Below are 24,005 nucleotides of genomic sequence, written 5' to 3'. Positions count from 1 at the left end.
GAGCCACAGAGAACCCAGATATTTGGTTAAGCGTTATTCTAGGTGTTTCTGTGAAAGTGTTTTGGATGAGATTCAGATGCATATATATATGTACATATACATTATGTATATATGTGTGAAGTACATATACACACATATGTATATAGTATATATGTACATATGTATATATGTGTATATAGTATATATGTACATATATATGTGTATATAGTATATATGTACATATATGTGTGTGTATATATATGTGTGTGTATGTGTATATATAAATATATATTATATATTTTATATATTATATATATTTTATATATTATATAAAATATATAAATATATAAATTTTATATATATTATAAAATATTATATATTATTATATTTTATATATTATATATTATTATATATATTATATATATATATAATAGAATATACATATACATTCTATTGGTTCTATTTCTCTGGAGAAACCAGGCTAATACAAAGGATGTTGTACTTCTTGACTTTTGCTTCTAGAGAGTATTTCTGAAACAGTGCTGAAAGCCATCTGGGCTTAAGGTGTGAGGCAAATTACACTGGGAATTCTCCTCCAACTTCTGTGTTCCAAGGAAAGCAAATAATGATCAGGTAGCGCTAAAGGAGAAAGAAAGAGGGAGCTATCTGTCAGGGATTCCACCTAGGAAAACCTTTGGATGGCATTGCTGGAACTAGAAAAATAAGACACTTTCTCTACAAGTGGATTGAGCATGGCAGTGGGGAGTCACAGAGGTAGCATGGTGAAGATTCTGTAAAGCAACAGAGAGACTTCTGTGAACAAATCATGAGTCCAAACTGAGTTAGAAGTGTTAGTGTATTAGTCCATTCTCGCATTGCTATAAAGAAATACCTGAGACTTGTAATATAATGAAAAGAGGTATAATGGGCTAATGGTTCTGCAGGCTATACAGGAAACATGGTGCTGGCATCTGCTTGGCTTCTGAGGAGGCCACAGGAAACTTACAATCATGGTGGGAGGTGAAGGGGGAGCTAGTACATCACATGACCAGAGTAGGAGCGAGCCACACACTTTTAAACAACCAGATCTTGCAAGAACTCACTCACTATCATGACAGCAGCACCAAGGGAATGGTGCTAAACCATTCCTGAGAAATCCACCTCCACGATCCAATCACCTCCCACCAGGCCCCTCCTCCAACATTAGAGATTACAGTTTAATGTGAGATTTGGGCGAGGACACAGATCAAAAACATATCAGCTAGTGAGGCAAAGAATCTTCACCTTGGAAACGAATGGAATTGGCAACACCAGGCTTCAGCCTTGTCAGAACATGTTTGGAACTAAGAAATAAAATTAGGCCTCAATTCATACATAAGGTGCAAAATGGTATGTCGTTCCCTGAAACCAGGGAGAAGCCTGTCACTAGGGCTAGAACACAGGCACGGGATGACTAGAAGCCAATTTGATCTGATGAGAGGCACCTGAACTGCTAATGAAAGTTCTACCAAAGCTGTTTTTCTAGATGAAGGACAGCTATGATCCAGGCTTCTGTGCTGCCTTTAAGACAAGGGACCTTGAAGAGACTTTTGTAATGATCAGACTATTGGTAACTGGGCTTTGGAACAATGAGTCTTTCCAAAACTCTCTCTTCCACATTTGTGGAAAGGAGGAGGTCCATGTCTGTCTCCATCCTTGTCCAGGTCTTCACAGTCATGAAGCCTCACTTGGTAAAATCCCACAAGACAGGACTCCAACATGCCTTCAACATTTCAGACTGAATCCTAGGATTGGCTCAACTCTTTCTAATCATAGTATATGTATTAGTCTGTTCTCATGCTGCTAATAAAGATGTATCTGAGACTGGGTAATTTATAAAGGAAAGAGGTTTAATGGACTCATAGTTCTACATGGCTGGGGAGGTCTCACAATCATGGCAGAAGGTGAAGGAGGGGCAAAGGCACATCTTACATGGTGGTGGGAAAGAGGACATGTGCAGGGGACCTGCCTTTCATAAAAGCATCAGATCTCATGAGACTTATTCACTAGCATGAGAACAGCACAGGAAAAGTCTGTCCCCATGATTCAATTATCTCCTACCAGGTCACCCCCATGACACTTGGGAATTATGGGAACTACAATTCAAGATGAGATTTGGGTGGGGACACAGCCAAACCATATCAGTATTATCTTACACTGTTTTTTAATCCCTGAGTGGTGACCTTGTTACTGACTGTCTCATCTTTAACTCTACTACATCTTATACTTTGGACTTAATACCCAATACTGCTTTTTTAGAACCATCCTTGGATACTTCCCTTGGATTTGTTAAAAACTAATAAGTGCATAGCAGTCTAATTATTAAAATAGCATTGGAAATTAACTTTTTCTATCTCTGACAGAAATCTGGAAGATAGATTTATTGATCAGGCACATGCACAGGGAATTAACCTTATTCTACCAATGATTTAGAATGTGTCTGAAAAACACCAAACTCTGGACAGCAGCCCCTGTAACACATAAATCTATATCAAAGGAAGAATAAGATTATAAGTAAGTTTCCTTGAAAAAAAAAATGTATGATTTCGCATTTTTTAAGAGTTAGCATGGAGTACAAAGTAGCATGGCAGCCGATCTCTGGAAAATCAAAACGAGAAGTCAGACCTTACCAAAGTGAAATGGTTGCCACACTAGACTGTCTCTCCTACCCCACAGATATGAGTAATCACTGTGTATGTTGCAGAGCATTTAAATTTGAGAGAGGAGATATGATAAGTTATTGACTTTGGGGAGGTTTAAAATTCCTCATAAATACTTCTGTCTTGAAATTATGCTTGGTGGGAAACCTTTCAGATTACAAGGTTATAGAGGCAAAAAAAATACCTTAAAAGTCAGCAAGCCAAATAATTTCTGTCCTTATTGCTACTACCCTAGCTTTAATGTAGAGATGTGTTGTAAGGATTTCTCAGGCTGCCCCTGCTACACACTTTTCAGAGTAACACCAGTGCCCAGGTGGTCCTGAAATGAAGCAGTCTCTGCTCTACCCCTCTACTATTTGTCCCTCTCTTACTGAATTTGTTCTGATGGCTCATTAGAAAACAAGACATCAATTCTTTACCATCACTGAACTTCAGGAGGTTGGAAGTTACCAAAGCAATTTGTATACTCTTTCTAGTTCTTGCCCTTCATCCATCTCTCACCCTCATTGTTCAACTAGTTAAGATAAAACAAATAAAGGAAACAAACAAATAGGTTGTGAATGAATTCTATGACTTGATGCAAGAGATCCTGTTCCCAGGCTGTCCTTTATCTGGCAATAGCTAGGAAGCCTATTTGAATGTGGCAGGACTGGTCAGGGTTGATTTATCAGGCCTCTCCTAGGGTCATCTTTGAACTACTACTTCAAAAGATAAGGGCATCATGAACATGGAAGTATGGTCTGACTTCACGGTGCCATATAGTATCAAGCATCCTTTCCTCCCCTCCAACCCAAGTACCATAAAGCCTATTAATACCCATTTTCTTTGATATACTCACCTTGTTCTGAGACCAACTGGGCTCTATGAGAACTTATATAAATGCTGAAAGCAAAACAGCTAAAATGAGTGTTTTAATGAGTTTGAGCTGCTATAAAAGAACACCATAGGCTAGGTGGCTTATAAACAAGAGAAATTTATTTTTTAAAGTTCTGAAGGCTGGGAGGTCCAAGGTCAAGAGGCTGGCAGATTTGCTGTCTGGTGAGGATTCATTTCCTGGTTCATAGACAGCTGTCTTCTTGCTATCAGCTCACATGGCAGAAGGAGAAAGGGAATGTTCTGAGGTCTTTTTAGAGCACTAATCCTATATATGAGGGCTCTGTCCTCATGACCTATGATACAACAATGAATTAAAAGAGAAAAATATCAATTCACTGTGGATTTGCTGTTCTCACACCCCAAACTCACTTTAATTAATTTATTCTGCCTAAACGAACTCAGTAGATCAAACATGAGATGTCATTACACATCACAGCATTCCAGAGACAATATACTTCCTGAGCAAAATATTGCATACTGTACTACGTCCCAAGTGAGCCACAAAAAGGCAGACAAATTCAGTAGATTCAGTTTTACTATCAAACACATATAACGGATTATCTCTGAATTCAAGATTGTTCACAATTCCCCAAGAGGTCAGAAGCACGAGGACTGAGAATGATGTCTAGATATTGCTTAGAAGCACTAAGAACTAGGAAGTGGCTGAATAATTGAAAATTAAATGACTTTTCTGAAACTGGAATGTAAACTCCAGGTTTGACTTAATACAGAGGCATTCAGAAGTAGTTAGCATTATTCTCATTTTGTAGATGAAAACACTGAAGATCAAAAAGTATAGTGGCTTTCCTTAACTTACATATTTAGTAAGTGGCAGAATTGAGGTTTAAAATCTGGTCCTACGACCAGAGTATACAGAGGTATAAGCAGTTCTAGACTAACAGGCTGGAATGGGGGAGCAGGGAGAAGAAACGAGAAGATGCAAGAAAATGGAGAAAATGAATTCAAATTTCTGTCTATATCTCTAAACCATATAAACCCCAAAGACCCTCTTTCTCCTCCTTGTATTGCCCACATTGTTTTCTTGAACCTTCCTTCCAGGTTTGGCTGTAAAACATGTTGTAGGCTAAAAAAAAAAGGCTTAAGATGGAGTAACTAAATAACAGATATTCTGGGTGATTTCTGAACTTTCAAATTTAAATAAGAATCTCCTTATTTAAATCAGACACATTCTCTAGAAACTGTCTCCATTATTTGAGCAACGTGAGGAGGATATTAGTGTTGGCAGGGTTAGTTTGATGGTAAACTGAATAGGCAGGCACTCAACTTCAAAATGATTTAAAGGGATACATGGCTTCAAAATGTGCCTGGAGTGTACCAGGATTTACAATCAGAAAGACAAGGTTTGAAATCTAGACCTGACCAGATGAGTAAAACTGAACAATTCACTTTACCTCTTTGGACATAGAAATAAATGTCTAAGATAGATGTTTACCCAAAGGCACACTGCAAGATCATGGAAGAACTGGGCTTGGAGCCCAGATCCATTGATACCTAGCTGATCATGTTAGCTATGAAATAACCCACAGTAGACACCAAATACTTGATTGTTGCTTTCTAATTTGCCTACCTTCAGCCTGGACCCTGGACTCTTTGCCAGGCTGGATAATCACAGAACTATTATTTGTCAAATGGTAAACCCCGAGGGCCCTGAAACAACTCCTTGCAGTTCCTAGCCCCCACCACCATTCCCTCACCAGGCTGCAGCCTAGATAGAAAATGAATGCAACCTAAAAGGAAAAGGAGGGGCTTTTTAAAAATTACTCCCCCGAGTGTCAAACTTTATGGTGTTTGGATGTTATCTCATATCTTAATGCCCATTGTTTTATGTCATCTTACAAATTTGTCGTGATCATTATTATTCTCAATTTAAAATTGGGGAAACTGAGGCATAGAGCGGTGAAATGACTTTTCTAATATTGCACTGCTAAAGAGTGGCTAAAACAGGGTTTAAGGTCCATGCTTTTTCTCTGTCCCAAGCTTTCCTCCATGAAATATTGAGAAATGGTTTTATTTGATGAGAGAGGTGTTTATTGACCTACACGATATATAGCCACTCTAAGCAAGCCCTTAGCTCTCAGAAAAAGGATGAGGGGAGAACCCTGTGTTCAGAGTGGTCTACACTGTTCTCATCTTTCCCTCTGTCCTCTACCATGATGGGGAGGTCAAGCAGCTTCCTTCTTTTTCACTTTGGAGACCCAATAAAAGAGGAACAACCACGAGACTAGCAGCTTTGCTCCCTGGAATCACATGCACTACACGGCGGGAGGAGACCCCTGGGCTCCCCCATCACAGTCTGAGTCCCATTTATTTCTTACCCAGGCATCTCTACAAAGATCGAGCTGAAGGAACGCTGGTGTGGCTTTCCATTCCTTGCCCTTTGTAACAGAATACAATTGGTTCTAGTTCAGCTACCTCACAAGTGAAAATCTTCTACAAAATTGCATTAGGAAGAAAAAGCAAGCCAATCTGGCAGAGGGCAAGGGCAGCAGAAATCCTGTGTAGGTGTGCGACAAACGGGTTTATATGAGTTCCTGAAAAATAAATACATACATAAATAAGCAAACAAACAAATAACACTAGGCTGCCTCCGTGCATACGCAGTGCTCCGCTAGGTGGCAGCACACGCTCCACCTGGCTTCCTGCCTGCTCCATTGGAGAGCGGAGCATACCCACTCCATAGGCAGGAGAAAAGGGCAGGACAGAAAGCGGAGTGTAGCTAATATTTCTTGAAGGTTATCTGTATGCCAGGTCCTAACATAGACATTTTGAAATATATTAGTTTATTTAATTCCCACAACAACATATTGGGGTAGATGTCTCTGTTTTAAAGTTATTCACAATAACATTGGATTTTGAAGAGTTACTCTATGCCAACCACTGTACTATGTACTCATTACTTCATTTGACGCCCTTAATACCCCTAAAAGTGATTCTTATTTTATCCCTCTCTTACAGATAAGGAAACTGAGGTTTAAGGAGGGTAAGTGGCTTCAAACCACACAAATATTAAGCCAGGACACTGAAATCTGAATTCTAGAAGTATGATATCAGCATCTGTAAACAACTGGGAATGACATTCCCTGAGTATATTAAAGATTAAGTATCTTCAAATATAAAAAGTGAGACTAGTAACTAGTGGCAATGTTCCTAATGATGATTTTTTGAGTATAAAATGTATATATATATATATATATTTTATGGAGAAATTTTACATATAAGATACTGAGCAAAAGATTGTAATTATCTTCTATACTGACACAATCCAGAGATAACTACTATTATTTTTTCCCATTCTAATTCTGCCTGTGTGCATGTGTTTATAATTGTTCTTGATATGTTTTGGCTCTGTGTCCCCACCCAAATCTCATGTAATCCCCCCATGTTGAACGTGGGGCTGGTGGGAGGTGATTGGATCATGGGGGTGGATTTACCCCTGGCTGTTCTCATGATAGTGAGCGAGTTCTCCTGGGGGCTGATAGTTTAAAAATGTGTATCTCTTCTCCCTTCACTCTCTCTCTCTCTCTCTCTTCTGCTACCATGAGAAGAAGGTGTTTGCTTCCCCTTCACCTTCTGCCATGATTGTAAGTTTCCTGAGGCCTCCAGTCACGCTTTCTGTTAAGCCTGTTGAAGTGTGAGTTGATTAAACCTCTTTTCTTCAGAAATTATTTAGTCTCAGGTAGTTTTTTATAGCAGTGTGAAAACATACTAATACAGTTCCAATCATATTGAATATAAAGCTTTTGATAATTAATTATACATATACTTGGGAATTTGGATTGCCCAGTTTTTTACTACTCTAACTTCTGTTGTAGTACACAGCCTTGGCTATGAATCTGAGCACACATCTCTACTTTTTTCTGTAGACAAGTTTTCTATAAATGGAATCGCTGGATCAAGGAATCTGACCACATTTAAGTTAATACCTATTTCCAAATTATTTTTTAGAAAGATTTTATCAGGTTTTTATTATTATTATTTATTTACGCAAGCCCTGCATAAGATTCTCAGTTTCAATTGCTCCTGCTGGTGCCTTGATCTTGGACTTCTTAGCCTGCAGAAATGTACGAAATTAATTACACTTGCTTATATGCCACTTAATCTAGGATATTTTGTTTTAGCAGCCTGAAGGAATAAGACACCTGCAATTAGAGTTGAAACTTCTCCTCTCTAATGAAGTAATCCTCATAATTATCAGCTTGTGTGTATAATTTAGCACCATCAAATTTTGTCACAGGATTTCACTCACTGAGAGTGAAATCATTTTCATTTAGTCTGCATGACATTGTACTTCCCTGTTTTTGTCCTCTGACTAGCATTTTCCTCCGTCACTAGAACCTATTGCTCCATGAAAATCTTCACATGATTACCAGAGTCTACTTTTCCTAGTCCTAGCTGACTATGTAGCTTGGCTGTCCTAATATAAACACAAACTTAAACTTTTAAAATTTCTCAAGTAAGCATAGCGTTCATCCAAGTAGACAGAAAAGGCAGGATACAGAGACACACTATTCAAGGCAGAGTAATAGAGCAAAGAATGAGGTAGGGATGTAAATACCACTCCCAAGAATGACTGAAGTAGTGTTTCTCCCAGAATTCCAGGGCATTTGACAGGTGTTGCTCAAAATGAAAGAAGGAACACAGATAGGGTACTCAATTATCATTCTCGTTTGAGAAATATGACATGTTCTGCCCCCAATTTGCAGAGTAAAAAAGCTCAGAAAAGTCCTACAGTATGAAGACCTATTTAATCCAGTCTTTCTTATATTTATTTAACTATTGGACATTTTGTGGCAAAAGGTCTAGTGAAATGTAAGTGTGGGAAATTCTGAACTAGGAAGATGAGAGGTTTAATCAACTCACACTTCAACAGGCTTAACAGAAAGCATGACTGGAGGCCTCAGGAAACTTACAATCATGGCAGAAGGTGAAGGGGAAGTAGTCACATTAGTAAGATAGAGAAAAACAGATCATGGCAGATCTTAGCTGTGCTTAGCTGCCTGGAGTTGCTGGAGGGGTATTGTAGGTGTCTTGTTCAGCTTTGGGGACTGAATAACAGTGTTTGATCTGTTCATCAAGTTGGATTAAGTGTGATTCTTCTTGAATAAGTTATTTAATGCATTTACCCAGTGGAAGAAACCATGCTTTGTACATAAAATAAAGTAACATTCCTTTAAACTTCAAAAAAATTGGAGGGGGCAGTGAGGTATGCAAAGTTAGATAGGAGAAATAAGTTGAAGAGAGCTATTGTACAACATAGTGACCATAGTTAACAACAATGTATTGTATTCCTGAAAATTGCTCAAAGAGTAGATTTTAATTGTTCTCGCCAAAAAAGAAAGTATGTGAGGTAATGCATATGCTAATTAGCTCAATTTAGCCAGTCCACAATTTATACATATTTCAAATCAATATGTTGTACATAATAAATATGCACAATTATCTGTCAATGAATTACTTAAAATATATTTTACAAGGCAGAAATCTGATGAACATTTTCTTTTGTAAATAGATAACATTTAGTGTGATATGAGCAAGGGTCTGAAGCCAGGTAATGGATTGAGAGGACTTTGGAGTTGATAGGACTTCTCCCCTAGGACAGATGTGGTGCCTAATTCTCATAATGATCTTGTGAGTGGAGAGAAAAACAATTCAAAAAGGAGAAGGAAGGACCAAAATTCTGCAATTGATTAAAACAGGAGGTGAAGTAGAGAAAGGAATCAAAAGATGCTCATGTTTATTAATTCATTTATTTATCCAGACAGCAAATATCTGCAACGCTAGTAACTGTAAGTATCAATTAAACCTTCCATAGGCCAGGCATAGTGGCTCATGCCTGTAATCCCAGCACTTTGAGAGGCTGAGACTGGAGGATCACGTGAGCCCAGGAGTTTGAGACCAGTATGGCCAACATAGACCATGTATCTACAAAAATTAAAATAAAAAAACTAAAAAGATTTTTTTAAAAAAACCCTCCACAGCCCCTACTTGTATTCTGGGAATACAAGAGAATGTGCAGAAGGACTTTTTTTCTCTCCCCAATGCCTCACAGAGATTGAACAATATTAACTATAAGGAAAATATAAATGCACATAATAATTTTTATATCAGATATATATATACAAATAAAATATTCATTTTCTATCAGCCAAGTTATATTATGTCTGTGTATGTGTATTATATTGAATGTTTAGTGAAATATTTAAATGTTATAAGGAAACAGGATAAATCTTGTGATCCAGGCTAATAACTAATATTATCACACCTCCCAGAACTCATGCCCTGATGTTGATGCAGCATCCAAAATTCAGCTTCCAAATCACTCAGACTATTGTTTGTTATTTCATTGCACTGTTCCTTTTTTTTATTTCTGTAATAATGATAACAACCAACTCATCAATGCCTGGTGAGCAGAGCATTCAAGCAGCAGAGAAAATCTATCCTGAAAGATAAGCAGTTTCTCTAAGCTGAAATGATACCAAAAAAAAAAAAAAAAAAAAAAAAAAAAAAAAAAAAAAAAAAAAAAAACACACACACAGTCAAGCAAACCAAAAAAAAGAATAGAGCATGCAGTATCTGAAGGGAGAAAACTCATTCTCTCTGCTGTAATTTTAGAAAATGGGATATAACAAGCTCTTTTGGTGTGGTGTCTGTGCATGTTTCAATATTTTTATAGAAAATGGTAATATAATTTCTAGTCTCAGAAGTGAGCTGACGTGACCAGTAATCTTTAGTGCCCTCTGAAAAGAAGGTTAGACAGATATAAATTACAGCTTTTAAGATATGTCTATACTTACCAGCATTATTCACTGAAATAAAAGCTAGAATATTATCTTGGAATTGAAATGAGTCGGAAATGGATAAAACACTTGTTCTCACAAGATTTTGCTCTTCCTGGATGAATAACAAATCAAATTGTCAAGTGTATACTTTGCTGCCTAGTTGAGGGAAGCTCCATGCTAAAAAGGCTGGGAAAACAGTAACGTAAGAACAAAAGTTCTGAAGTCACATCGATACAGGTGTGATACCTCACCCCACCCAAGTTACACTGACTAGCTGTGTAACTTGAGCAAGTTGTTTGACCTCTCTGAACTATGATTTCCATTTTGGAAAAATAGAAAAAATAGTTATAAAACATATTTTATAATTTATATAATTTTTTAAAGTGGTAATAAGTGTGTGCTGTAGAAAAGAGGCTCAAAAACTATTCATTATTTCACATCACACAATGCTCTTATTGGACTAGAAGGTCATATTGCACTCAAATACTTTGAGAACAAGGATGTGGCCCCTAGTCTCAGAAGAGTTGCAAATGTAGTTGCCAAAAAAAAATCAAAAGAGAAATAGACTAAACAATTTTTATGAGGCCCGCTCAAGAAAAAGCAGTGAGCTACTTCTCCGTGAGTCTCATTGTGTAGTGCGAAGAGCAGATGTTTCAGGACTGAGTTAGTCACCCTTGATATACCTTGATCTAGGTGTTAGAGGGTTAGGATGCCACTAGTCATGGAACATCAGGAGGGGGCCCTCCAGGTGGGCAAAGGGTTTCAGCAAATATGATGGCATAAAAACATTTTAGACTATTAAATGACAGAAAATTCGTTACTCATAATTAATATTTGACTATCCAGTATTTCATCTTCTACAACTGAAACAAACTTCCATTTTAGGCATCACTGAAAGGAGAGTTCAATAATGAAAAAACAAAGAGAAATACCTTTAAAATACCTTTACTAAAAACAAGATAAAGGATCTAGCCAAACAAATAACAAAAGAAAAGTACAAAAGACTAATATATATTTTTAAAATATTAAGCCTTGTTAGGAAAGAAATACAAACTAAAAAATTAGAAAACCATGGTTAACTATTCAAATTTCTAAATATTGCAGAAAAAGGGAGAGGAGGAGAAGGAGAGGGGAAGGAATAAAAGTGTTGGTACAAGTATAGGACAAGAGTCATTCACAAGGATTCCTAGTTGGCATGGATTGGCACAATCTTCTTGGAAGTCAATTTGATATTATTTATCATAATTTTAAAAATTATGTAATTTAGCCCAGCAATTCCCAAGAAATTTATGTTAAGCATATAGCTACAAGAATGTTCATGACAGCTCTCAGATAATAGTGAATGATTAGAATAAATCTAAATATCTTACTACTGACTGATTAAATGATTTATATCATATCTATTCATGGAATCCTATGAAATCATAAACATTATGTAATACTTGTCTAAGTAATGCTACGTTATGAAGTGGAAAATGATATTCCAATATAAACCATTTTAAATATGACTATAAATATATACAAATAGAAAGAATAAATGTTATTTTGAGAGTGGTCATTATTTGGTAATACTGTTTGTATCACCAAGTAATACAAATGTTTTAGCTTGTTCATTTGTACTTTCTGAATTTCCTGCAGTTTTCCATTATTTAATGAGATGTTAAAAATAAAAAATAAAAAAAACACCAAAGCAAATGAGAAAATATTATTCAATGCGATGAGAACTAATTTTTCAGGATCTACATACAGGATAAAACTCTGGAGGAAAATACAGTGATCTCTATGGGCACGTGTAGAGAGAGAATAAATTCTAAAAAGTAAGTGGACCAGCGATGGCTAAATTCAGCTTTGTCGTAACTTATTCAACAATGATTACCATGTATCTTGAGAACTATGCTGATTTTGACTACGGTAGTATAATGAATTGTACTGTTAATGACCATTATACAAGGTCTTCATAAGGGCAGAATTTGGGAGAAATTTGGCTTTTCCAGCGTAAATCATCCTGAGAGGAGGTATCAATACCAGACACAAAAGAGTGACTGAGAATAACTTTGCACATAAATATTAAGTATTTTCAGGGCTATTCCAGACAGATAGCTAATTTTATGATACGGGAAAGTCTTTGTCTATAGTTTCTAAGAATAGCTGCATCTTGTAGGAATTGTAAATAACCTTCCCTATTGAATTTCCCTTCTGGTATTATTGAACCTGTAATGATATTCAACTATGATTTGCCTTAGCTGTGTGGGGGGCATTATGACAAATATAAGATTAGGGTTATAAAGGTCACCTGAATCAGGGAGAACAGTGTTCATTAGATGGAAAGAAAGACGGCTGATGAAGTGCCAGATTCCCAGGAACAGTGATAAGCAACAGCAATGACAGATGTGTAGATCATGAAAGCATCTTCAGGGTTTTTAAACAAATTCTGTGCACTTGAATTGAAGATTTATATTAAATGTACCTAAAATACAAATGGTGACTTTAAAATCAAAGCAATTTGGATATTCAAAGTCTTCGTAAAGTTAACGATACCTGGAGAACTCGGACTGAGCCCTAGGTGACACGGCACAAGCATGTTCCCAAAAATACATCAATTGACTCCAACTCAAGAGACACCATTAGTTCCTGACGCATACTAATCATAGAAAGGACTTACGATCACACTGTCGTTTCTTCAGGCTTCACCAAGATATAAATACAAATGAAGTCGCATTAATGGTAATAATTGAAATCCTGCAAGACTACTCCTTAACTACACAATGGATAACCTCCAGCATCTTTTTAAAAGTCTGCCCCAATCACTTCTAAAGGCCACCGTAAGAGTTACTTACAATTCACTAACCTTTATGCCACGTTTTTATACTTTTAAAGAGTCAATTGATGATAGCGCCTTGATTCTGGCACTGCTGCTAGTATCTATTCTTCATTGCACTGGGGTTATTAATTTATTCAAAAAATATTTGTTAAACAACTCCTATATAATATTATCTGTTCAACTGACTGTATAAAACAGAATGTAAATAAAACAGAAATGTTCTTATTATCCTACGTCTCAACATGGCAGGAGACAGAGAATACATAGGTAGGCAAATAGACATACAATAGGCTAGGTTGTGATAAATGCAGTGATGACAAATAAATCAGAGTAAGAAAATGCAGAGTGATGGAGGTGAGGACAAGCTTTTTAAACAGGGGAGTCATGGAAGACCTGTTTATGCAGAGAAATGTTTGAAATGAGGGAGCAAGCCAGGTGGTTATCTGTGCAAAGATCATTCCAAATAGTGGTAGCAGCGAGGGCACATGGAGATTCGTGGGCCCTTTCTGTGGCTAGTGATAATGTTGAGACTGGGGAGAGGCTATGCCAAAGAGATAAATACTAGTACACCCAAAGCTATATTATCAAATTATCACTAAATGGAGGCAACTCATATTTCATGCCAGAGAGGAACAATGCCCATTCTTACACCCTATATTGAAATTTGTCACTAGAGGCATTGAAGAAGCATGACTTTAATTCAGATCCTCAGAGTCCCTGGGGAAACAACTCCCTCTTTCAACTTCTCCTTGTAAAATCCCTCTCTTGAGAACTAATGCATGAATCCAGGGATCAGGTTAAAAGTTAGACACAATGCTATCTTGTCCATCCCCCTCCTTCCCTTCAAACTCTATAGCACATATCTTACCATCCTAATCCCCTGCCATGCTATAAAAATGACTTATACAATTCATGTTTTGTTAATAATTTATCTCTCTCATGTAGCATAGTGTGGGAGTTCACAAATACCCCAAACAAAATTTGAAGAAACAAATTAAACCCATCAATACCATAGCCATGTCCAGATATATCTGAATGCCAGCATGGGCACAGATGAGGCTTGGATTCTGATTTTCCCAAAATTTATGGAAAAGTTAATCTGTGGATGAGACAAAGGGAACAGGGAGCTGAAATAACACTATTTTCATAAAGCATTTCTCACGTTCTGATGGGAAGAGATTGGCTTCCAAACCAAATAGATACAGATTTAAAATGTTTGTTTTTCTGTGTGTCTGCCCTTAGACAAGTACGTTCACTCATCCATTCTTCACTTACTAGGCACTTATTGAGGACATACTGCCTTTTGAGCCCTGTGCAGGCACAAAGTATGCAGAGATGAATCAGGCTTTAAAAAAATTCTCTTGTTAAGAAACTCATTTACTAGTGGGTAAGACAGATAAAAACAAGCATGTAGTTATTCCGGTTTAGTGTCTCTAATCCTCAGTTTCATTAAATCTAAAAATGAAGCACAATACCTCCTTAGCTAGATAATTACAAAGATTAAATAGTTAAAATACATCAAACACCTAGCAGAATGTTGGACTCAGGCACTCAATAAGTGTTAAAAAGCAGCACAAGGCAGAAAAAAGAACATTCAGTAATTCAGTGGATCTCAAACTCTAGGGAATTTCAGAATCCTTTGGAGGGCTTGCTAAACAGACTGCTGCCCACCCATCCCCCACCACCAGAGATTCAGATTCAGTAGATGTGGGGTGGTACCCAAGGATTTGCATTTCCTGTAGTTCTTAGCTGATGCTGATGCAGTTGGTCCATGAACCCATTTGAGAATCACTGGCTTACAGAATCAGATGTACTTGCAATGTCATTCCAAAGCTCTCCTATACAGTATCTGTGGTCATGGATGAGTAACTTAAATTCTCTTAGTCTCTGACTACACATCTCACAATTGAGGTTACTAATACATATATCACAGGACTGCTTTGAGAAGACTCACTAATACAGCTTGGCATACAGTACGGGAACAAGAGTTGTAAATTAGCTCTCGTTTAGTCTGTTTTCATTTATCTGCACTCTGAAATTACTATTGAAACTCCTCAGAACTTTCTAATTTTCATGAAAGTAATTTTATAAGATTATCTTTTCTGCTGGACAGAAAGCTCCTCAGGAGAAAGGACATGATTTTCTACATTCTTCATCTAATATAGTACCTGGAATATGACAGATATTCCCACAATATATGTATATTGTCTTTTTTTTTTTTTAATGTATAAAGAAAAAGAGGTTTAATGGACTCACAGTTCCACGTGGCTGAGGAGGCCTCACAATCATGGCAAAAGGCACATCTTATATGGTAGATGCAAGAGAGAATTGACAGCCAGTGAAAGGGGAAACCCCTTATAAAACCATCAGATCTCATGAGACTTGTTCATTACCAAGAGAACAATATGGGGGGAACTGCCGCATAATTCAATTATCTCCCACTGAGTCCCTCCAACAACATGTGGGAATTACGGGAGCTACAATTCAAGATGAGATTTGGATTTCGGTGGGGACACAGCCAAACCATATCCACCACTATGCTATTTTGTCCTGATGATTCAGGAAAATGGCCTGCACCTGCAATAGATTTACTACAAGAAACAGAGGCCAATTTTAGAAAAATATCTGCTGCAATTGTTCAAAAAATATGTAAGGGGACATTTCCTCAGAGAAACAACAGTCGGCTATTACAAAAAAAATGCGAAAAATCCAAGACAAGAAAAGACCATAATAAAGCTAAATATAACAGTATAATGATACCAGGTGTCAGGCAGCAAATAGCAAACTTGAAACCATGGAAAAGGGAATTCATATAGTAGAGGACAAATTTAAGGAGGGTTTCAAAAGCATAAGAATAAAACACTTAAACTGATGAGCTAATAGTTGGATGACAGGTCTTGGAGATCCCAATTCTTTGGGAATAACAGTTTCTTTTTTTTTTTTTTTTTTAATTATACTTTAGGTTTTAGGGTACATGTGCACAATGTGCAGGTTTGTTACATATGTATCCATGTGCCATGTTGATTTCCTGCACCCATTAGCTCGTCATTTAGCATTAGGTATATCTCCTAATGCTGTCCCCGCCCCCCACACCCCCCACCCCACAACAGTACCCGGAATGTGATGTTCCCCTTCCTGTGTCCATAAGTTCTCATTGTTCAATTCCCACCTATGAGTGAGAACATGCGGTGTTTGGTTTTTTGTCCTTGCGATAGTTTACTGAGAATGATGTTTTCCAGTTTCATCCATGTCCCTACAAAGGACACGAACTCATCATTTTTTATGGCTGCATAGTATTCAAGATGGATTAAAGACTTACATGTTAGACCTAAAACCATTAAAATCCTACAAGAAAACCTAGGCAATACCATTCAGGCCATAGGCGTGGGCAAGGACTTCATGTCTAAAACACCAAAAGCAATGGCAACAAAAGCCAAAATTGACAAATGGGATCTCATTAAACTAAAGAGCTTCTGCACAGCAAAAGAAACTACCATCAGAGTGAACAGGCAACCTACAGAATGGGAGAAAATTTTTGCAACCTACTCCTCTGACAAAGGGCTAATATCCAGAATCTACAATGAACTCAAACAAATTTACAAGAAAAAAACAAACAACCCCATCAAAAAGTGGGCAAAGGACATGAACAGACACTTCTCAAAAGAAGACATTTATGCAGCCAGAAAACACATGAAGAAATGCTCATCATCACTGGCCATCAGAGAAATGCAAATCAAAACCACAGTGAGATACCATCTCACACTAGTTAGAATGGCCATCATTAAAAAATCAGGAAACAACAGGTGCTGGAGAGGATGTGGAGAAATAGGAACACTTTTACACTGTTGGTGGGACTGTAAACTAGTTCAACCATTGTGGAAGTCAGTGTGGCGATTCCTCAGGGATCTAGAACTAGAAATACCATTTGACCCAGCCATCCCATTACTGGGTATATACCCAAAGGAGTATAAATCATGCTGCTATAAAGACACATGCACACGTATGTTTATTGCGGCACTATTCACAATAGCAAAGTCTTGGAACCAACCCAAATGTCCAACAACAATAGACTGGATTAAGAAAATGTGGCACATATACACCATGGAATACTATTGTCTTTATTATAACTGGATCTTTCTAAAGATATTGTATGCCTTCATTATTTTACCCTTTTGCTTGTTTTCCAAAAGAAGGAAGTTCCAATAAATAGAAAGTTGCAGAAATTTTGCTGTCTTTCAAGCATAACTCACATACCGTTGTCTATTGATTAATCAGACAAGCTCTGGTTCTAGCATTTAAGCAGCTGTTTGAAAACAATTACATAAACTTTCTCAGATATGATATTGACCTTTCTTCTTGTTCTCTGACCAGTGCTCATGGAAATGCTGTTTGCAATTATTTCTCCACAACCTTGATCTTGGTGTCATTCTGCTCACTACCTTCTAGTGGCCAAATTTGTGTCATCTAATAGTATTGTGGTACTCAGGGTCATCCTGATAGATGTGCAACCAGTGCAGTCAAACAGGGCCCTGGGCTTAGAAAGACTCTGTGCTTTGTTTAATGCTCTGTGATTATCATCTTTAAGGTCTTAATTTTTGGACAAGTGACCTGAATTTTTATTTTGCACTAAGCCCTGCATATTATGTAGCTGGTCCTGCTGGCACTAAAGCTGGGATTCCAGGGAAATGCAGATGCTACATCAACAATTAAAAAAAAAATCTACTTCTTTCATCTTTTGCCAACTCATTTGTAGGTTTCTCAAAAACTACATAACCTTGGGAAGATCACTTCAATTCAATAAGTCTGAACAACCTCATCTTAAATGGATGCTTTTTTATGTACTTCTCGTTCTAAAACACTATAAATTTGTTAATTTCTAAATACAGAGTACTTTACAACTTAAAAAAAAAAAGTAACTGCTACTTTAAGGACACACATTTGCTAAATCCATCTAAATCCATTCAATGTCTTTTAAGATGAAAAGCAGATGGTGAATGTATCCTAAGATACCATTACTTCTGAATTCAGATAACTATATACCTTGCATTTCCGTGTAATTTCCTGGGGATAGTCAATCCAAGAAAGCTTCCTATACCTTAGCCTGAAAAATGACACATCAACAGCATGCTGAGCCTCCCCATTACCGGGAATGCAGGGCCCATTAAGCTGTGAGGATGCATATGCACACCTAATTATGTTTATGCCTCCTTATAAATCAGCAAAGTGAAAGCATATGCATGCTGAAAATTACCCATAATTAACTTTCCTAATTGCACCCAAATAAAGAGGGAAATAATTCACTTCAGAGTGTTTTCATCCTTTGGGCAAAGCCTACACTCATCTTGTTTAGGTTTTGAAAAATTGTCTCCTTGTTCATAAATGGAAATTAATTCTTTGTATGCCAAACCACAACATAGTTCTTCCCTGGGTGTTGAGCCAGAGAAAATGAAAAGATTCAAATATGCATGTCAGAGGACTAGAGCAGGGATCTAGGCAGCAAAAAAGCATACAGAGGAAATTCTAGGTAAATGAAAACAATTCCTTCATTCTGATGAAGAGGGCAATGCAGATGGTGACAGGCCAAGCACAGATACAATAGGAGGCAACAACCAGGGACAGATCCTCAGGGAAAAGAAGCATTAAATTTAGATGTTGGACAGAAGACTCAATTTCATGACAGTAATTGAGATCAATTGGAGCGCTGTCTGTTCTTCTTACCCACCATTTCCCTTGTAGTTTCTCTGAACAATTACTGTTCTATTACTGGCAGAATTAAGACAGGCAGGAGTTGTGCATGCCTAATTGGGCTTCCAGATATGGTTTATTGCTATCCTTAGGGACAAGAACCAGAAAGAAAAGGTGTGGAAAGGGAGGATGAAAAACAGGGCTTTTGATGTTCAGAAAAAGAGAAATCATTCTTCTGCTAACTCGGAAGTGCAGAGCCCTGAATAAGAAGTCTGAGTATCTGCCTTCTGATCACTCTCTCTGGGTGCTTTGCATTCTTTGTGTCATTTAGTCCTCATATCAGCACCATTGTTGTCTTCATTCACTATACAGATGAAAATGAGGATAAAGAAATCAAATAAGATGATCCAATAATATAGTGCCGCAATAAACATAATGTGTGCATGTGTCTTTATAATAGCATGATTTATAATCCTTTGGGTATATACCCAGTAATGGGATGGCTTGCTCAAATGGTATTTCTAGTTCTAGATCCTTGAGGAATCGCCACACTGTCTTCCACAATGATTGAACTAGTTTACAGTCCCATCAACAGTGTAAAAGTGTTCCTATTTCTCCACATCCTCTCCAGCACCTGTGGTTTCCTGACTTTTTAATGATTGCCATTCTAACTGGTGTGAGATGGTATCTCGTGGTTTGGATTTGCATTTCTCTGATGGTCAGTGATGATGAGCATTTCTTCATGTGTCGGCTGCATAAATGTCTTCTTTTGAGAAGTGTATGTTCATATCCTTCACCCACTTTTTGATCGGGTTGTTTGATTTTTTTCTTAAGTTCTTTGTAGATTCTGGGTATTAGCCCTTTGCCATATGGGTAGATTGTGAAAATTTTCTCGCATTCTGTAGGTTGCCTTTTCACTCGGATGGTAGTTTCTTTTGCTGTGCAGAAGATCTTTAGTTTAATTAGATCCCATTTGTCAATTTTGGCTTTTGTTGTCATTGCTTTTGGTGTTTTAGTGATGATGTCCTTCTCCATGCCTGTGTCCTGACTGGTATTGTCTGGGTTTTCTTCTAGGGTTTTTATGGTTTTGGGTCTAACATGTAAGTCTTTAATCCATCTTGAATTAATTTTTGTATAAGGTGTAAGGAAGGGATCCAGTTTCAGCTTTCTACATATGGCTAGCCAGTTTTCCCAGCACCATTTATTAAATAGGGAATCCTTTCCCCATTTCTTGTTTTTGTCAGGTTTGTCAAAGATCAGATGGTTGTAAATGTGTGGTATTATTTCTGAGGGCTCTGTTCTGTACCAGTACCGTGCTGTTTTGGTTACTGTAGCCTTGAGGTATAGTTTGAAGTCAGGTAGCATGATGCCTCCAGCTTTGTTCTTTTGGCTTATAATTGTCTTGGCAATGTGGGCTCTTTTTTGGTTCCATATGAACTTTAAAGTAATTTTTTCCAATTCTGTGAAGAAAGTCGTTGGTAGCTTGATGGGGATGGCATTGAATCTATAAATTGCCTTGGGCAGTATGGCCATTTTCACGATATTGATTCTTCCTATCCATGAGCATGAATGTTCTTCCGTTCGTTTGTGTCCTCTTTTATTTCGTTGAGCAGTGGTTTGTAGTTCTCCTTGAAGAGGTCCTTCACATCCCTTGTAAGTTGGATTCCTAAGTATTTTATTCTCTTTGAAGCAATTGTGAATGGGAGTTCACTCATGATTTGGCTCTCTGTTTGTCTGTTATTGGTGTATAGGAATGCTTGTGAGTTTTGCACATTGATTTTGTATCCTGACACTTTGCTGAAGTTGCTTATCAGCTTAAGAAGATTTTAGGCTGAGACGATGGGGCATTCTAAATATACAATCATGTCATCTGCAAACAGGGACAATTTGACTTCCTCTTTTCCTAATTGAATACCCTTTATTTCTTTCTCCTGCCTGATTGCCCTGGCCAGAACATCCAACACTATGTTGAATAGGAGTGGTGAGAGAGGGCATCCCCATCTTGTGCCAGTTTTCAAAGGGGATGCTTCCAGTTTTTGCCCATTCAGTGTGACATTGGCTGTAGGTTTGCTATAAATAGCTCTTATTATTTTGAGATACGTCACATCAATATCTAGTTTATTGAGAGTTTTTAGCATGAAGCACTGTCGAATTTTGTTGAAGGCCTTTTCTGCATCTATTGAGATAATCATGTGGTTTTTGTCTTTGGTTCTGTTTATATGATGGATTACCTTTATTGATTTGCATATGTTGAACCAGCCTTGGATCCCAGGGATAAAGCCCACTTGATCATGGTGGATAAGCTTTTTGATATGCTGCTGGATTTGGTTTGCCAGTATTTTATTGAGAATTTTTGCATCGATATTCATCAGGGATATTGGTCTAAAATTCTCTTTTTTCTGTTGTGTCTCTGCCAGGCTTTGATATCAGGATGATGCTGGTCTCATAAAATGAGTTAGGGAGGATTCCCTCTTTTTCTATTCATTGGAATAGTTTCAGAAGGAATGGTACCAGCTCCTCTTTGTACCTCTGGTAGAATTTGGCTGTGAATATGTCTGGTCCTGGACTTTTTTTGCTTGGTAGGCTATTAATCATTGCCTCAATTTCAGAGCCTGTTATTGGTCTATTCAGGGATTCAACTTCTTCCTGGTTTAGTCTTGGGAGGGTGTATGTGTCCAGGAATTTATCCATTTCTTCTAAATTTTCTGGTTTATTTGCATAGAGGTGTTTATAGTATTCTCTGATGGTAGTTTGTATTTCTGTGGGATTGATGGTAATATCCCAATGAGACCAATTCTTAATGGATGACAGTGTCAGTGTTTATAGTGTCTAGTCTTTGACATCCCAGGTGGTGTGCCATGGTACCTGAAGTGGGGTTGCACATTGATTTCGTCTTTAGGGCTCAGTACCTACCTCTCTTGGCTTCTGGAGATTTTATAAACTACCTAATGCTCTTTAATAAATCCCTTTTCTGCTTTTAGTAGCCAGACTGGATGCTATTTTTTGCAACTAAAAATTGTAATTTTGACACCATCTTAAATATAAACTCTCTTCCCTGGCATCCATCAACTTCACTCAGAAAAAAAAAAAAAAATTTTGGTAACATCACCTACTACTTGTCCACAGCAGCGTTCTAATCAGTGTGATTTGTACCAGGCATTCCCTATACTCAGAAAGCAATCCTATTCAATTAGACACCTCACTAGGCTTACTACACTGGAAATCATAGAGTGATCAGTTTCAAGGATCATTTATTTTATATACAAGTACCTAGACTAAGCCCCTACCCATGAGTAAAAATATAAGGATCATCCAGCCACCAAAGAAGTTTGCACAAAAAGAAAAACAGGGCAAGCTCACATCAAAATCAGTCGATCCCCAAGCAGATCTCTTCTGCATTCCTGCTTGTTTCCTACATTTGAACACTGGAAATGGCTAAGTGCTAGGAAACCTAAGGGTCATGTTTATCTTCATACTTTCATACCTCTGATTTTCACATTTTTATTACAGAATTCTGTGACCCACTCCCATTACTTACGTTAAAAACTTCTTGTTATTTTTTATTGTATCTATACCATTAGTTCCTGAATTAAATTCAGTTAATTGTATCTACTTCATATTTTGTCAAATTATTCGTATGTCCATCTACTCATGACTTATATCAGCGGCCTCCTGCTGGTTTTACTTGCTTCCAGTTTCCTTGCTGTTTTTTTGTTCTCCATAAATATTAGGAGGGATATTTTTCCAGAACACAAATATGATCATGCCACTCCATGCCCTAAAACTCTTTTAATCACTCATAGAATAAAATCCCAACTTGCCAGCAAACAGGACACATATGATGTGGTAAAACCTGCCCGTCCATCCTCATCTGCAGTGCTCTCCCACCCACACTATAAAAATCAACCCTTGATAAACCACAGAAACACATGTGGTTCTCCAAACAATCTTGCTTTTCATTTCCATGCATTTATCACATTGTCCCTCTTAGCAACACATCCTGTATAGAGTGGCTCAAAAACCTCAGCTCTAAGGACCCTTCAATGTCTCTAGACTAATTTGAGTTTTTCCTCTGTGCTCCCACACTCCCAAAGTGTCTTATTCATTCGTTCCACCCTCCATTATGTGGTCATGATTATCTGTTTGGGGTTCTGTCTCTTCATCTAGTTTCTACTTCCTCTTATCACTGCCTAAAAAAGGAGTCAGATTCGATGCCTATCTTTTTGGTCAGTGACTGATGCTTGACAGCTTGTGTAAATTGGATTCTCTCATCTGACTTCCGTGAATTATTGTTGCTGTTAGCATAGACATTCTTAGGGCTCATGAATTCCTCAGAGAACCTCATGTTACTCTTCACTGAATACACCTGTGTCTAGTAGTGGATGAGACACATAATTATTTTAATGGTGATTATTAACAATAATAATTATTAGCTACTAGTTACAGAATGTTACTGTATGGCACCAAGTCACTTAATCCCATCACAACACTATGCCAGAAGTTATATCATTGTCACCTTGTAGATGAGGAAAATGGAGTACAGAATAATTTTAAACATTGCCAAGTGTCATGAAACCCAAAGAAGGCAAAGCCTGCAAATGAACTACACTCTGTCTGATTCTAAGTTTTACATGCGTAATCATTTAACTTTGAGGACCAGAAGTGGCTCACTTGTTTAATTGGACTGAACTTCATTTGCCTTGCTTCTTTAACAGCTTTATTCACACAATTCAGATACAATACAATTCACTCATTTAAAATATACAACTCAATAATACTTTCAGATGTATGCAATCATCTCCACAGCCCATTTTAGAAATTTTCATTATCTCATAAAAGAAATCCTGTATGTTTTAGCCATCATTTCCCATCCCTCTACCCAACACTCTTAGCCCTAAGCAACCATAACTTACCCTCTCTCACTAGAGATTTTCAGTTATTGATGTTTTATATGAATACAATCATATAATATGTGTCCTTTTGTGTCCAGCTTCTTTCAAATAGAATAATGTTTCAAGTTTCATTCCCTATTAGCATGTATAAGTACTTCATTCCTTTGTGTTTGCCTTGCTTCTTTTGGCTGATTTTCTAGTCTGTTCTTATCTGAGAACAGTAATTTCCTTATGCCAGAGCAAGAAGGGCTTC

The 24,005-nt window shown here is 37.4% G+C and overlaps 1 long non-coding RNA gene across 1 annotated transcript in view; it reads right to left on the bottom strand.

Annotated features, from left to right (window-relative positions):
* Positions 1 to 24,005, bottom strand: part of LOC131384645 (uncharacterized) — a 254,369-nt gene that overhangs the window by 1,870 nt on the left and 228,494 nt on the right. Inside the window, exon 5 of the long non-coding RNA XR_009215705.1 lies at positions 12,648 to 12,821. This is a non-coding gene — a long non-coding RNA (uncharacterized LOC131384645). The remainder of the gene's footprint in view (positions 1 to 12,647; positions 12,822 to 24,005) is intronic.

Source organism: Hylobates moloch, unplaced genomic scaffold (genome assembly GCF_009828535.3).
Source record: "Hylobates moloch isolate HMO894 unplaced genomic scaffold, HMol_V3 SCAFFOLD_11, whole genome shotgun sequence".
Taxonomy (NCBI): Eukaryota; Metazoa; Chordata; class Mammalia; order Primates; family Hylobatidae; genus Hylobates; species Hylobates moloch.
This window is presented reverse-complemented; position numbering and strand designations above follow the sequence as displayed.